The following is a 15080-nucleotide window of genomic DNA, read 5'->3' on the forward strand; positions in this document are numbered from 1 at the left end:
TAAAGGGTCTGAATACTTATTTAAAGTGATAAAGTGATATAAAATGGCAAACATTTCAAAAGACCTGTTTTTGCTTTGTCATTATGGGGTTTTGTGTGTAGATTGATGAGGGAAAAATGATTTAATCAATTTTAGAATAAGGCTGTAACATAACAAAATGTGGAAAAGGTCAAGGTGTCTGAACTCTATCCGAATGCACTGTAGATGGCCACACAATAGGAAAATCACTCATGTGTGCATAATGCACACACCATGCATATACACTGTATGAAAGAATATCATCATTTTTGAGGGGATCTAAACTTAACTGGGCCAATTGAAAACATCAAACCAGAAACAAATAAAGCAAGTGGCACGACAAATGATATGATAAGACTCTGACTCAGACTTATGGCAAGTGGCCTGTGTCTTCCTCCCAATTCCATGTAGTGCGTCTTTTGAGTGGTCAAAGCGACGTGAATGACTTTGTATCTGGCTTTTAAATGCACCCATGTTCAATGTTGTTTCACGTAAATGTCGTTACATTTCAATATCTAGGACTAATGTTTTAACTATGACTCCAGATGTGACAGATTTCAACCAAGGCATTTGGCATCCTCATCTGAATGTGTGCCTATAGACGCAGATATCTGCTTGTTAAGCTTTAAAACTTTAGGTTGGATGAAATTAGATAAAATGTCGGATAGAGAGCAATATGCGAGAAATGTTGGTGAAGGTTGTTAAATATTGTATGGAAACCTGGCTATAATGGTGTTGTTGCGGCTGAATGAGCGCTACCGGTCTCTCACTGTCTTTCTCTCCCGCGGTTACCGAGACACGGGCTGGTTATACCACCTACTAGAGGCCTCAACCAGCTATCTGCTGGTCAACGGTATCTCCTCTGAGCTGCAGTACACCTCGTGTGATTGTTGCAGTCAGAGGATATAGTCTACTCTTTCCTGCATGGTTTTGCTAGGAGCGCAAATTTATCCGGGATAGCTATACTGCCAAAAACCGGATGCATTCTGAATTGAACAGTATGGCGTTTTTAATCATATGATATTTAAGTAGCCTAAGGAAGAATGGGAATCGTTTCCAGTAAGAACGAATTACAGTACGATACATTATGACAGTTGGTTTTCATTGAAATAACTCAATACACGTTTGACCAGTATCGCTGCGCCAATGTACTGTAGTGACCGCCTTTCAAACTGCTGAAGTACTTCGCTGAGACTGGAGCGGATGTTTCGCACTGAGTAGGTCGCTTTGCAACTCGCACTATCCACAGAGCGAGCCGGTGATGAGGGCTGGTCGGGATTGCGTTAGTATATTGGAAATTCAAAACGATTTTGGAATAATGGCGAAGTGAAAGTAAGGACGCCGAGGATGCAACATCTTCTTGGTAGAATACACGATGGACAAACGCCTGCCATGAACGGTAAGAAAGGCACAAGCACTGTCCGTTTTCTGTTAATGAGGTTTCATGATTATCAAGTCGTTAGAATGGCACATTGAAAAGTCAGCTAATTTGTCTAAACGTACTTTCTCATGCCCTTATCCATTGTAAATTATTTTCAAGAAATCCATGACTATGTATAGTTGGTGCCAAAATGCGTATATAGTTCAAGTTGGTATTGATGTTAGATGGAATTACTCGTGTTGTTGTTTAGAATACTGCTGCATTCTGTTATCACTTTTCGCTCGCGCCGCCACCCTAGTCGCATTTGATGCCAGGCTGCGCGTGCATGACCCATGGATAGGCTATTGAAGCCTATATCAAGAAACATTCATTGAGATTCAGCAATCATGATCAAACGCGACTGTGAGATAACGATATCCATATTCATTTAGCTTTTCAATTATTTAAATTAGATGTAAAGGTACATTTATAGCTAGGTTTTTAAGGGGACATGTGATTGGGGAATCAAATTGGACATGATTATTCTATTATCATGACCCCAATGCAGATAAATGGCTGTTAATGCATGATTAACGGAAATGTAGCCTATACATGCATGAGCATGCTACTGATTATCTGGGCACATTCAAATACTTTGGAGCCATCTGTGACTTTAAAGTGCACCAATTTTGCACTCTTCTGTCCCTGTCATTGCACTGCATGCATATTCAGGCACAAACTATGGGGTGGCTAGGAGCCTAGTGGTTAGAGCATTGGGCCAGTAACTCAAAGGTTGCTGGTTTGAATCCCCAAGCTGTCAATGTCTGCTGGAAAAAGAACTGCTTGCATTGCTGGAATTGTTGCTTGTATTTTATGTGTAGGGGCCTGGGGATTAGTTTTCAAGAACTACTGAATACTAGGGATACTCTGTAAGTACCCAAAACACCGCATACAGTAGTGTTGCTTTCCCAAGTTGGCTGCGTCCTATGTAATAGATGGATGAACTGCTGGGAAAATAAGTCATCTTATCCAAAGTGTGGAGTCATATGGTGAAAATGATGTGTTCCATTTAGAGGTGGGGATGGAGAGAGCACCATTGAAATTGAAACACGGAAAATGTGTTGGGTATTCATGTCACCTTCATTTTCTTTCATTTGAAGCACATGCAATCATGCCCGTAAAATTATTTTGTGACCTTGGGACTATAATGTTATATTTGCACAAAGCAAAGTTCTGAAATATTCAGCATCAAAGTTTTTACATCCAAGAACTAAAAACTGTTTTGTGGTGAATTCTTCTTTCATAAGCCATTAAGGTTCTCACCTTAAAAGTACCCAACATGTGTAGAATCTAAATCCTGAGACATTTGTAAATATGTTATTTTAGGTGGGTGCAAACACAGAACCTTGTGGTTTTGAAATTTCAATCTGGGTTCATCCATAAGGTTCTATCTGGGTTCATCCATAAGGTTCTATCTGGCACAGAATGTTAAAAATATTTACATTTCAATAGAAAAGTACAGATATTTAATGATTAAATAAATAGAATGCTCTTCTTTCTAATCCCATCAACAAATGTATTGTTAATGTTCGTCACACATTTGTTAAAGCGCTAGTTCACTAAAATGACAAGTACACTATAGCCTATGGAGAACTAACAACATTGCTAAAGCTTAGCTCTGGATGAGTAAACTGATACATTTTTCTTGTCTCCGACACCCACAGTCAGTAAACTACTTGCTAGTTATCAATACAATGTGGTATGTTTGTAATTTTAGTGAACTAATCCTTCCATGGAGGTTTTCATATTGATATAGAACAAGACAAAAAACAGCAATGTCTCTCCAATGCGCCTTTACCTTGGTGGGAATTGGCCTATATGGGCATGGCTAAATTGAACTGTTTCTTACAGAAGGCAATTCAGAGAAACAGATGGTAATTTTGCTGCACATAGGAAGGCGTCCTGAGTGCATTCAGGTGTGTGTGCCGCAGTGAATTTTCTTCACAATAGACAAACATGGGCTCATTCTGTTCAGAACAACCCAGGGTATGACACCATGTCATCTTGTAACTGTACATCAAACATAGTGATCATAAACGTTGACATTGTATATGACATGAGTTTAATGATATGGAAATGTGATGTGCACATTTGGACTCATGGGTGTTTGGCTTGTATGACATCAAAGTGGTATTTATTATAATCCTCAACGTCTCATATTTCAAATACATAGAGTCCTCTTAACTTACAGCTTTTCTCTCATTCGAACAACACATTTTTTTTAAAGTTGCCCAATTAGCAGGAGGGATGGAGTCCACTTCTTGTTGCGTTCAGAACATCTGTCAGTCAAAACCCATACAGCACTGTGAAGCTCAGAGACTGAGCTCTGATGTCATATATAGCATGTTACGGTACAGCGACTGTGTTCCAATTTTGGCGCTTATTAGTGTCCAAATCTGCAATTCTCAATCTGTATACAGGTACGAGTGTAAAGGGCTGATGTGAGGCACCAGTATTTATTTGTTTTTACCATAAAGAGCTTAAGTGATGGTCATTCTTCTGAACAAGTGGTGAAAAACATCTAAGTAATTGTAAAAGAGGACCAGAACCTATTATATGAATAATCAAGGACTTGGGACTATAAGGTTCTATATGCAAAATGTATGGTTTTGAGATGAGTATTTTTCAAGTTCCAGATCTCAGAACTGTTTTGTGATGTCTTCCTCTTTCATGACTCAATAAGTATATCACCTTACATACAGTTACTTTTGATTGACAACCCAGCATTGTGTGATGTTTGCGCAGATAGAACTTTCAGATTTTCCACAATTTTTTAAAACCTTTTTCACAAATCTGACAAATCTCACGTAAAGGACCACCTAAAGAGCAACGATCTATGTAGCTAACTCATTTTTGACCAAAATGTCAGCTAGAACCTAGGTCCCGATTTGTCTGATTTGGATAATTGGAATGTGGTTTTTAGAGAAGATTGGCAACTAGCTATATTCTTTTGCCTTTATGTAAGCATAATTTAGCCTCTACTAAGGGATCTGGACCTTAATCACACTGGAGGCAGTGTGCTTGCCCTGTACCCACAGGGTCGTTGGTTCAAGCCTTGCTCTGGCTTTTTCTTCCCCTCAATTGCTGTATGTCTACAACAGAAACGTAGTAGTAGTGTTGCTTCAGAGAGATGATATTGCAAACTCTTGAATAGCAGCCATGAAATATGTATTTTGGCTTAGAAACCAGGTGAGCTGCAGTACTGTGTTTTTAACCATGACGTTTCTAGTTCAGACCTTGACTTTCCCAGTATTTCCATGCCATACAGTCACGCGTTCAAGAATGTGTGAAGAAAAAATAATGAGCACCTTCCACAACATGTTCTCCAAACCTGCAGTGCTAGTTCTAAGATATTTATAAAACTGGTCCTAGATTCTCTGTTCTGCCAGAGCTGCCTGTGAAGTCAGTCCACAGTGGTCAGTCTGTGTGAAGTGGTTTACAGAGGCACCGCCAACAATAGGCTAACCTTAATACCTGTGCTGCGCAGCCAGGAACACTTAACTCCCTCCCTGGTGGAGCTAGCTGGCTCACTACCACGTCACAGCAGGCAAGCCATGCAGAGGGAAGGGATCCTAGCTATAGTGCTCACTGCTAAACCCATTGTCTGCTGTTTAAGAGATGGCCTTTGCCTCACAGGGATTAGAAACATGCCCCTAATTTACTTCCTATTAACCATTTCACAGTACAGCTGGGTGATATAGACAAAATATCATATCACGGTATTTGACAGTATTTTATGTTTTTGAGTAGTGATCCTAGGGTGGCAACACATACATTCTAAGTGATTTCAATGGGTCTTTCTCCATTCTGAATGTTTTATACTGTTCAATTCTACTTAAACCAATAATCATTTTCTGCATTTTCATAAATTTTGGCATTTTCTGCACTCATTTGAGATCATTTCCACACTGCCACGTAGGTCTGCATGATATGAGCAAACAATCTAGGCCTTATGTTGCAATTGCGATTTGACTTCCGATTTAGAGCAAAACACTTGGGTGAACTGTTGGAATCATGGAAATAGAATGTATAGTTAGAATATAATAGTTGGCACTTTGATGTACAGTGATGTTTGACATGACGACAAATGAAAATGCCAGGGAGAAGTTATTGTGACATGGTAGGAACCAAAGTGTTGATAAGTGTTTCTTAGGGGACCTTATAATCTTTGGCTACATTGAATGTATTCTCTTAGCTATATCATGTGGCTAACATACAGTATTCAGGCTTAGCATATTCCTCAATATACCGCCCTGCCCTAATTCACACCATACCTCCCATGACCACACTCCAACTTCATGGTAACATGGATGCATGGAGATCACAGCTCAAATCTGAAGAATGTAAAATTGGTGTAGGGGTTAACAGACAAAAATATCACATCCAGATTCTGCCATTTTACAAGGAATCTGATTCCCCACCTTTTTATTGCACAACATCTGTATTGGTAACTGTATGTCACTATGTTAATGTTTTTCATATGAATCCATCCCCCTTTTCCAATCTGTATACTGGGAGCCCCTGTACATAGACCTTAAATACAATAGCTCTGTAAATAGACACTTATTCTTGTGATTGTATTCTAATGACAACATTAAAATCACTCTCATGAGGATACTTGATTCCTTGTGCAGTAACAACATATATACCATTATTGGTCTATTTAATGTGAAAAGTTCTGCGGGTTGGGTTGGATGGTGCTCTGGTGCAGGCCTTTGGGCTCTCTAATAATACCTCTCTAAGCAGCCCCTGGGCTGGGCCTCTCAGAGGATCTGCTAGCTATAAATAATGGCACATATGTCACCGTTCTTCTGACTGACGCACACTAAGCCCCATTCTTAGCTGCCTGCACACTACACAGGACGCACAGCACAGAGAGCGTGCACGGTTGTGTGGTGTGTCTGAGGGACTGAGCTATGGGACTCCAAACTGTGTGTGTGTGTGTTTGTGTAGGGGATTGGGAGGTGACATAGACCTCAGGCCTGCTTCTCTCTATCTCTTCATCCTCCTCTTCATATTACTCCTGGTTTTATCACCTCTCTGCATCGCTGGTGTTTTCTTCCTTACTCACTAAGCTTGCCCTCTCTGCCTTGCTACACTCTCACTCCATCTCCTCTCCTCCTTTCCCCTCCCACGGAGCTGGCCCTCTCTGCCTCACTCTCCCTCCCCTCTCCTCTCCTCTCCTCCTCTCCCCTCCCACCCAGCTTTCCCTCTCTGCCTCGCTACGCTCTCACTTCCTCCCTCCTCTCCCCTCCCACCCAGCTTGCCCTCTCTGCCTCGCAACGCTCTCTCTCCATCCCCTCTTCTCCACTCCCCTCCCATCCAGCTTTCCCTCTCTGCCGCGCTACGCTCTCCCTCCATCCCATCTCCTCCTCTCCCCTCCCACCCAGCTTGCCCTCTCTGCCTCGCTCTCCCTCCCCTCTCCCCTCCCACCCAGCTTGCACTCCTGACTGGCAGACTCTGGAACCTGCCAGAGAAAGAGGTTACTGCCACTTTGTTTTGCCAAATATATTTTCTGAGAATTTTACACGCCCGTCAGCATAAGGAAACAATAGCATCGCCGTGGGACGTATAAAGACTGCTTGCTGTGCTGAGCACTAAAACCATCAAAATAGTTTTACAGTCTTAAAGGGATACTTCAGGATTTTGGCAATGAAGCCCTTAGTCTACTTCCCCAGAGTCAGATGAACTCGTGGTAACCATTTTTATGTCTCTGTCCAGTATGAAGGAAGTTGGAGGTAGTTTGGCTCACCAATGCGCAATGACTGGTAGTCTATGGGTATCTGCTAGCTTGCTAGACTTCCCTTCATTGCACTAATGCTAGTTAGCAACTTCCTTCAAACAGAGACATGAAAGCGATATCCACAACTTCATCAGACAATGCGGAAATAGATTTCAAAATAAATATGTATTTCACCTTTATTTAACCAGGTAGGCCAGTTGAGAACAAGTTCTCATTTACAACTGCGACCTGACCAAGATAAAGCAAAGCAGTGTGACAGAACAACAACACAGAGATACACATGGGATAAACAAACGTACAGTCAATAACACAATATAAAAAATCTGTATAAAGTGTGTGCAAATGAAGTAAGGCAATAAATAGGCCATAATGACGAAGTAATTACAATTTAGCAATTAACACTGGAGTGATAGATGTGCAGATGAGGATGTGCAAGTAGAAATACTGGTGTGCAAAAGAGCAGAAAAACAAAAACAAATATGGGGATGAGGTAGGTAGTAGGATTTACAGATGGGCTGTGTACAGCTGCAGTGATCGGTAAGCTGCTCTGACAGCTGATGCTTAAAGTTAGTGAGGGAGATATGTCTCCAACTTCAGTGATTTTTGCAATTCGTTCCAGTCACTGGCAGCATAGAACTGGAATGAAAGGTGGCCAAATGAGGTGTTGGCTTTGGGGATGATCAGTGAGATATACCTGCTGGAACGTGTGCTACGGGTGAGTGTTGTTATCGTGCCCAGTGAACTGAGATAAGGTGGAGCTTTACCAAGCATAGACTTATAGATGACCTGGAGGCAGTGGGTCTGGCGACGAATATGTAGCGAGGGCCAGCCGACTAGAGCATACAGGTCGCAGTGGTGGGTGGTATAAGGTGATTTGGTAACAAAACGGATGGCACTATGATAGACTGCATCCAGTTTGCTGAGTAGAGTATTGGAAGCTATTTTGTAGATGACATCGCCGAAGTCGAGGATCGGTAGGATAGTCAGTTTTACTAGGGTAAGTTTGGCGGCGTGAGTGAAGGAGGCTTTGTTGTGAAATAGAAAGCCGATTCTAGATTTGATTTTGGATTGGAGATGTTTAATATGAGTCTGGAAGGAGAGTTTACAGTCTAACCAGACACCTAGGTATTTGTAGTGGTCCACATATTCTTGGTCGGAACCGTCCAGGGTGGTGATGCTAGTCGGGCGGGCGGGTGCAGGCAGTGAACGGTTGAAAAGCATGCATTTGGTTTTACTAGTGTTTAAGAGCAGTTGGAGGCCACGAAAGGAGTGTTGTATGGCATTGAAGCTCGTTTGGAGGTTAGTTAGCACAGTGTGCAAGGAAGGGCCAGAAGTATACAGAATGGTGTCGTCTGCGTAGAGGTGGATCAGGGAATCACCCGCAGCAAGAGCGACATCATTGATATATACAGAGAAAAGAGTCGGCCCGAGAATTTAACCCTGTGGTACCCCCATGGAGACTGCCAGAGGTCCGGACAACATGCCCTCCGATTTGACACACTGAACTCTGGATGAGATGTAACGTGGGACCTAAAAACTGAATTCACAAGCTTTTTAGCTACAAGCATTCCCAAAATGTTTAAATACCAAGTTATAGAGAGTTAACGCTTTCCTCAAAGGTGTCAATATCTCATACTGTAACGGGTGTCATAATGATCAGACCAAAACGCAGCGGGAATATGTATACTCATCTTCTTTTTTAATGGCAGAAAGAAGGAAAAATCAAACAAAACACGTATACAAACACAACGAACGACACTAACAGTCCTGTCATGTGCTCAGACACTAAACAAGGAGACAACTACCCACAAATCCCATGACAAAAACACCCCTCTTAAATAAGACCTTCAATTGGAAGCAATGAAGAGCAGCCGCTTCCAATTGAAGGTCAACCCCACAACTAAACATAGAAATAGAAAGACTAAACTAGAACATAGAAATATACTAACATAGAACATTAACCAAAACCCCGGAACACTCTAAACAAACACCCCTCTACATAAACACATAGCCCAACAAACCCCGAACCACATAAAACAAACACCCCCTGCCACGTCCTGACCAAACTACAATAACAAATAACCCTTTTACTGGTCAGAACGTGACACATACTGTATACTGTACATGAGGCATTTATTATTCCTTTGCTACTGCAACACCCATAAAGGTGTCATAACTGGTTCCATAAAGGGTGTTATGAATGCCTTATGTACACTCCCTTCCAGTAAAGTGTTACCATTATAGCAAAGCTTCCACAAGTAACAAACAGTGGTGCCATCTGATAGCAACCAACAACTGGTTTAATATTCACGTCATCCATCTCCTTCAGCAACTTGGCATCTATTTCAAAAGAGAGCGACAACATCGCCCAATGTTTATTGAGCCACCTTACAGATCCTTTAATATCCATGCATGGCAGTGGAGGCTGCTGAGGCGAGAACGGCTCATAATAATGCCTGGAATGGAGCAAATGGAACGGTATCAAACATGGAAACAGTGTGTTTGATTTATTTGATACCATTCCTCTTATTTCCCTCCAGCCATTACCATGAGCCCGTCCTCCCCAATTAAGGTGCCACCAACCTCCTGTGATACACAGTGATTGTATTGTACATTGCTAGGCATTATTGATTAGCCATGGTGCACATTAGCCATAGTGTAGAAATGAAATCGTCCCTTAATTTGAACTCTCTAAAGTGTTTTCTGCTGTGAAGATGAATGCTAGCACTAGGATGTGTTCACTCTTAACCTGGGTTGAGTGTTGGTTGATGCTGTGTTCTGGTGATCAGAGTGCCCTCACTGTTGCCTGCCAGTGGAGGCTGCTAGCCTGAGTGTCAGTCAGAGCACCAAAGGCATTAGGCTAAAAGGACTAAAAGGCTCAAGAGATGAAAGCTCCTCTGCACAGACAGGCACTGCACTCAACTATATAGGCCTGGACTCCCTGACTGTACATAGGCCTTGCCTGGACTCCCTGGCTGTACATAGGCCTAACCTGGACACTCTGGCTGTACATAGGCCTTGCCTGGACTCCCTGACTGTACATAGGCCTTGCCTGGACTCCCTGACTGTACATAGGCCTTGCCTGGACTCCCTGACTGTACATAGGCCTTGCCTGGACTCCCTGGCTGTACATAGGCCTAACCTGGACACTCTGGCTGTACATAGGCCTAACCTGGACACTCTGGCTGTACATAGGCCTAACCTGGACACTCTGGCTGTACATAGGCCTTGCCTGGACTCCCTGGCTGTACATAGGCATAACCTGGACACTCTGGCTGTACATAGGCCTTGCCTGGACTCCCTGACTGTACATAGGCTTAGCCTGGACTCTCTGGCTGTACATAGGCCTTGCCTGGACTCCCTGACTGTACATAGGCTTAGCCTGGACTCCCTGGCTGTCTTACTCCTGATGTCAGAGAAGACAAGACAGCAGCAAGTCTCATTTGTTGTTACAACCACTGCAATGTCCCCTCATAAGCCATTGATTCTGTCCTTGGACCAGCAGCATCCCTAAAGCTGGGATTAGATGGTCACGCCTGACAGCCGCTACATTTTTTTCATCAAACAGTGAACAGAACATGTATGGGTGGAACAGGGTGTTCAATCAAAAGGGATGGATGTGGATTATACACAGAACAGTGGTTGAGCCTGCTCCCAGATCAGTCTTGTCAAATCCTATGGTCATTATCACGAGTTGGCATCAGAAACAAATCTGCGACCAGGCTAGGTTTGTCTTGTCCCTTCTGGTGAGGGTTCAGCTGGCAGTATCGCGTGCTACCTACCCAGACCTATGCCCAGTTTAGTCATGTTGTCCATTTTTGCTCAGTTGTGGAGGTGGACACATATATTCAACTGATAAACAAGTTTTATCGGTTGGATTTTAGTGTTGCCCCCCCCCAAAAAAATGGTCCCAAATGTTTGTTTTCTTTTGGTCCCAAATGGTTGGTTGTAGCGAATAAGGCTAGGCTAACCCCTCCATTGACATAGTTGGAGAATGCACTGCAATTATGTATTTTGATTTTGGACGGTTCCTAAAGATTAGGGTGGATCATTCACAGGACAAAACATTGGTTGGGAATCAGAATTTTTGGGCCATTTATAAATAACGTATTGGTTTGTCATTATGGGATGTTGTCTTAGTTAAATAGCAGCCAACCAAAGCAAAATAGGACAAAAAGTAATAATTTCCCACTCTCAAGCCTGTCTGTGCAAAGCCAAAGTGGGCCCAAAGCCAAATCCACTGCTCATGTACTTAGTTATTCCTGATTCTCTGATTCCTCTCTCCTATGGACAATCCAATCCCATCACTGACAGGTCAGCATTTACAGAGTTAGAAACCAACAGGATTATAGACTGAACAATATATCCAGACATATCTTCTCTGGTGCTCTTTAGTTGTTTTGTCAGGGAAAATGTGTGTCTGTATGATACAGGCCTGGCTGCCTGCATTGCCTCTTGGTAATTCATTAAGATGTAATATTTGCTTTGTGAAGCCTCTCAGTTTCTTCCAGCAGCACGCGTTCCATCACACCGTTTACACGCCAGGCTATATAAATTACTTCTCTGCATCAGAAGCACTGAGTGTCTCTGGAAATTGAGTTCAAACAGTGTCAGACATTCTTCAGACACTAACATGTAGCGCAGGTACTTTTCAATTGTTATCTGTTCAATTGAAATATGTCTGTACATTCCTGAAATAGCTTGGAACATTTGAGAGATATAGACACACAGTGAACACTTAATGCAAGAATATTTCAAGTAAACTGCTGCCTACATATTCTCTAATTAGGATTCACGTTTTGTATATCAGAGTTGTAACCTGGGGTATTTGTCTCTCGTGTTAGCTCCGGTGGGACACTTAAGATGGACGGCGAGGGTACAGACATACAAATAGAGAAATTGAGCTGTGCGTCTCTCTCAGCTGCCAGAGAAGAAGCCCTGTGTCAGCTCTTCCCCACTGTAGCCCTGAAATTAAACAAGTCTAAGGCACAGATTTACGGCGAGCTTCGGTTGGCCTTTGTGTAATTTTCTAAAGATTAATTTCGCAGTGAGGGCCAGGCTTCAGCCGCTCAATGACCCTGCTCTATATTCCCATGGAGAGAGAGGGAGGGAGGGAGGGAGGGAGGGAGGGAGGGAGGGAGGGAGGGGTGCAGAGAGAGAGAAAGATCAGGCACTGAGAGCGTCAATGTGAGAAAGGACCTAACTCTTGAAACATTGAGCAACGTATGATGAGAAAGACACAGAGAGTGAGATGATGAAAACAGAGAGAGAGTGACAGAGGAGAGAGAGGAAGAAAAATGATAGTTGAGAACAAGGCTGCAGAGAGTGAGAGCTGGGGAATGAGCAGGAAGCAGGAATTGAGGGGAAGAAAGAGAGGAGTGTTACTCATCATTGCACTAGAGGCTCTCATTAACACAGGTCCCTATCTGAGTGGGGGTACTGTGTCCGTGTCAGCATGCCACAGCTGACCCGCTCTCTCTCTGCCACACGTTGTGCCATGCCCTTGAGCCATTTCCTGGCTTGCTGCAACACCTTGGCGTGCTGCATGCTGAGTGACTGTGATCTGAATGTGAAAGGAGACCACACCTACATGTGATCTCTTTCTCTCTCTCTCTCTCTCTCTCTCTCTCTCTCTCTCTCTCTCTCTCTCTCTCTCTCTCTCTCTCTCTCTCTCTCTCTCTCTCTCTCTCTCTCTCTCTCTCTCTCTCTCTCTCTCTCTCTCTCTCTCTCTCTCTCTCTCTCTCTCTCTCTCTCTCTCTCTCTCTCTCTCTCTCTCTCTCTCTCTCTCTCTCTCTCACACTCTCACTCTCACTCTCACTCTCACTCTCTCACCCCAGTGCTTTAGAATGCTGGGTGATTAAATCTATATATGTGACAGGCAGCTTGTGGAATTTATGAATATTACTCACTCAATTATTATCTGTTACTGTAGTAGCCCATATTATGCAAGTTGTTATGTAGACCAAGTAGAATACGTTGGCTACAGTAGTCCAAAGCAGAGAAAAAGAGAAAGTCTGCTATTTGCCTATATGTTAGACATAGCATTTTCCTTATAGGACAGGGAGCTAAGTAATAGTCTTATTACTAATACTGTTTACAGTTGAATGAAAAGTTACTGTTCTGGAAATTACACACACACACACACACACACACACACACACACACACACACACACACACACACACACACACACACACACACACACACACACACACACACAGCTGTGTCCCAGAGCATCAGTATAACAGCTTTGGGAGTGTATAGTAGGAGGGAGAGCAGCAGGATAGCATGGTTCTGTTGCTAATGCTAGAATACTGGAACTCAGCATGGGTCTCCCTGCAGATATATCTTGTCTTTGATAGCTCTATATTACAACCGTTATCAGGCAGTTATACAACAACTGCCCAAAAGGTTAAGACTGGGTTTGTTTTAAAATTACTCCCTTGCTTTAATAACACTCTCATCTTACATTAAGCTTTCATATCGGGAGCTATGTGGCAAGACATGTTGTCTGGCAATTATTGAATTTCTAAAAGTCGCAGATACATTCTTAAAAACAAGCATGCATGCATACACAAACACAGACACAAGTACACAAATACACACACACACCCTTGTGATATATAAATAGTACTGTTAGTTACATCCGTCAAACAACAATCCAACTCTGGTTTCTTGGCAACTGCATCGGCCCCTATTTATCCTTACTGCCTGGTAAGTGGAGCAGTTTGTAAAGTGGATATCTCCTAAGGGAATAGCTGTATGATTTCAACCCTTCCCTCAGGGTAGTAGCAGGCAGACCTTGGCAGAGATGCTTAGAGCCTTTAGAGGGGTTCTGTTCTGCCTCCACATGTCCACATCACAATGATTCACTCTGTTCTGTTCTCCCTCCACATGTCCAAAACACAATGATTCACCCTGTTCTGTTCTCTCTCCACATGTCCACATCACAATGATTCACCCTGTTCTGTTCTCCCTCCACATGTCCACATCACAATGATTCACTCTGTTCTGTTCTCCCTCCACATGTCCAAAACACAATGATTCACTCTGTTCTGTTCTCCCTCCACATGTCCACATCACAATGATTCACTCTGTTCTGTTCTCCCTCCACATGTCCACATCACAATGATTCACTCTGTTCTGTTCTCCCTCCACATGTCCACATCACAATGATTCACCCTGTTCTGTTCTCTCTCCACATGTCCACATCACAATGATTCACCCTGTTCTGTTCTCTCTCCACATGTCCACATCACAATGATTCACTCTATTCTGTTCTCTCTCCACATGTCCAAATCACAATGATTCACCCTGTTCTGTTCTCTCTCCACATGACCACATGATTCACCCTGTTCTGTTCTCTCTCCACATGACCATGATTCACTCTGTTCTGTCCCCTCTCTTTGTGGCACCGCTTGAACTTCTTCTTTGCACATTGTCCTCAGCTGGTGTGTGAGGGATGAGTGGCCTCAGTACTTTTGGTTCCTCCTGGTTCAGTGGTAGCATGTTGTGTTAACTTCATTACATTATTCAGGCAATGTATGGCAAAGACATCAATAATCATCTCATTCAACCTTGTAGTGAAACTTGCCTCGTGAAGAAGCAGGATTGTAAAAAAAAAAGGCAATGATAATGTTTTCTCTTTCAACAGATACAGTTGTTTGGCAATAACGCTAAAACATTTTGTATTAAAGGAAGAACTAATCATTTAAATGTTCAGGACTTGGCATCCTTAATAAGCAGGCTTTTGTGGAGGAGCAGCAAACCCACAGTATTAGTTGTTGATGGCAGTTTTCTCCCACAGCCTCATTGTGTAATTGATCTGCCGTTCACTGCATAGCCGTTGACACCAGGCAAGCCCTGAAAAGAGGACGGAAGTGCCCAGGGGACCAGCAC

At 42.9% G+C, this 15080-nt stretch overlaps 1 protein-coding gene across 1 annotated transcript in view; it reads left to right on the forward strand.

Moving 5' to 3' along the window:
* The first annotated feature begins 924 nt into the window (after positions 1 to 924).
* Positions 925 to 15080, forward strand: part of LOC115162214 (leucine-rich repeat and fibronectin type-III domain-containing protein 2-like) — a 131578-nt gene continuing 117422 nt past the window's right edge. The window contains exon 1 of the mRNA XM_029713345.1: positions 925 to 1417. The gene's annotated coding sequence lies outside the window, so the exon portion shown is untranslated. The remainder of the gene's footprint in view (positions 1418 to 15080) is intronic.

Source organism: Salmo trutta, chromosome 1 (genome assembly GCF_901001165.1).
Source record: "Salmo trutta chromosome 1, fSalTru1.1, whole genome shotgun sequence".
NCBI classification, from domain to species: Eukaryota; Metazoa; Chordata; class Actinopteri; order Salmoniformes; family Salmonidae; genus Salmo; species Salmo trutta.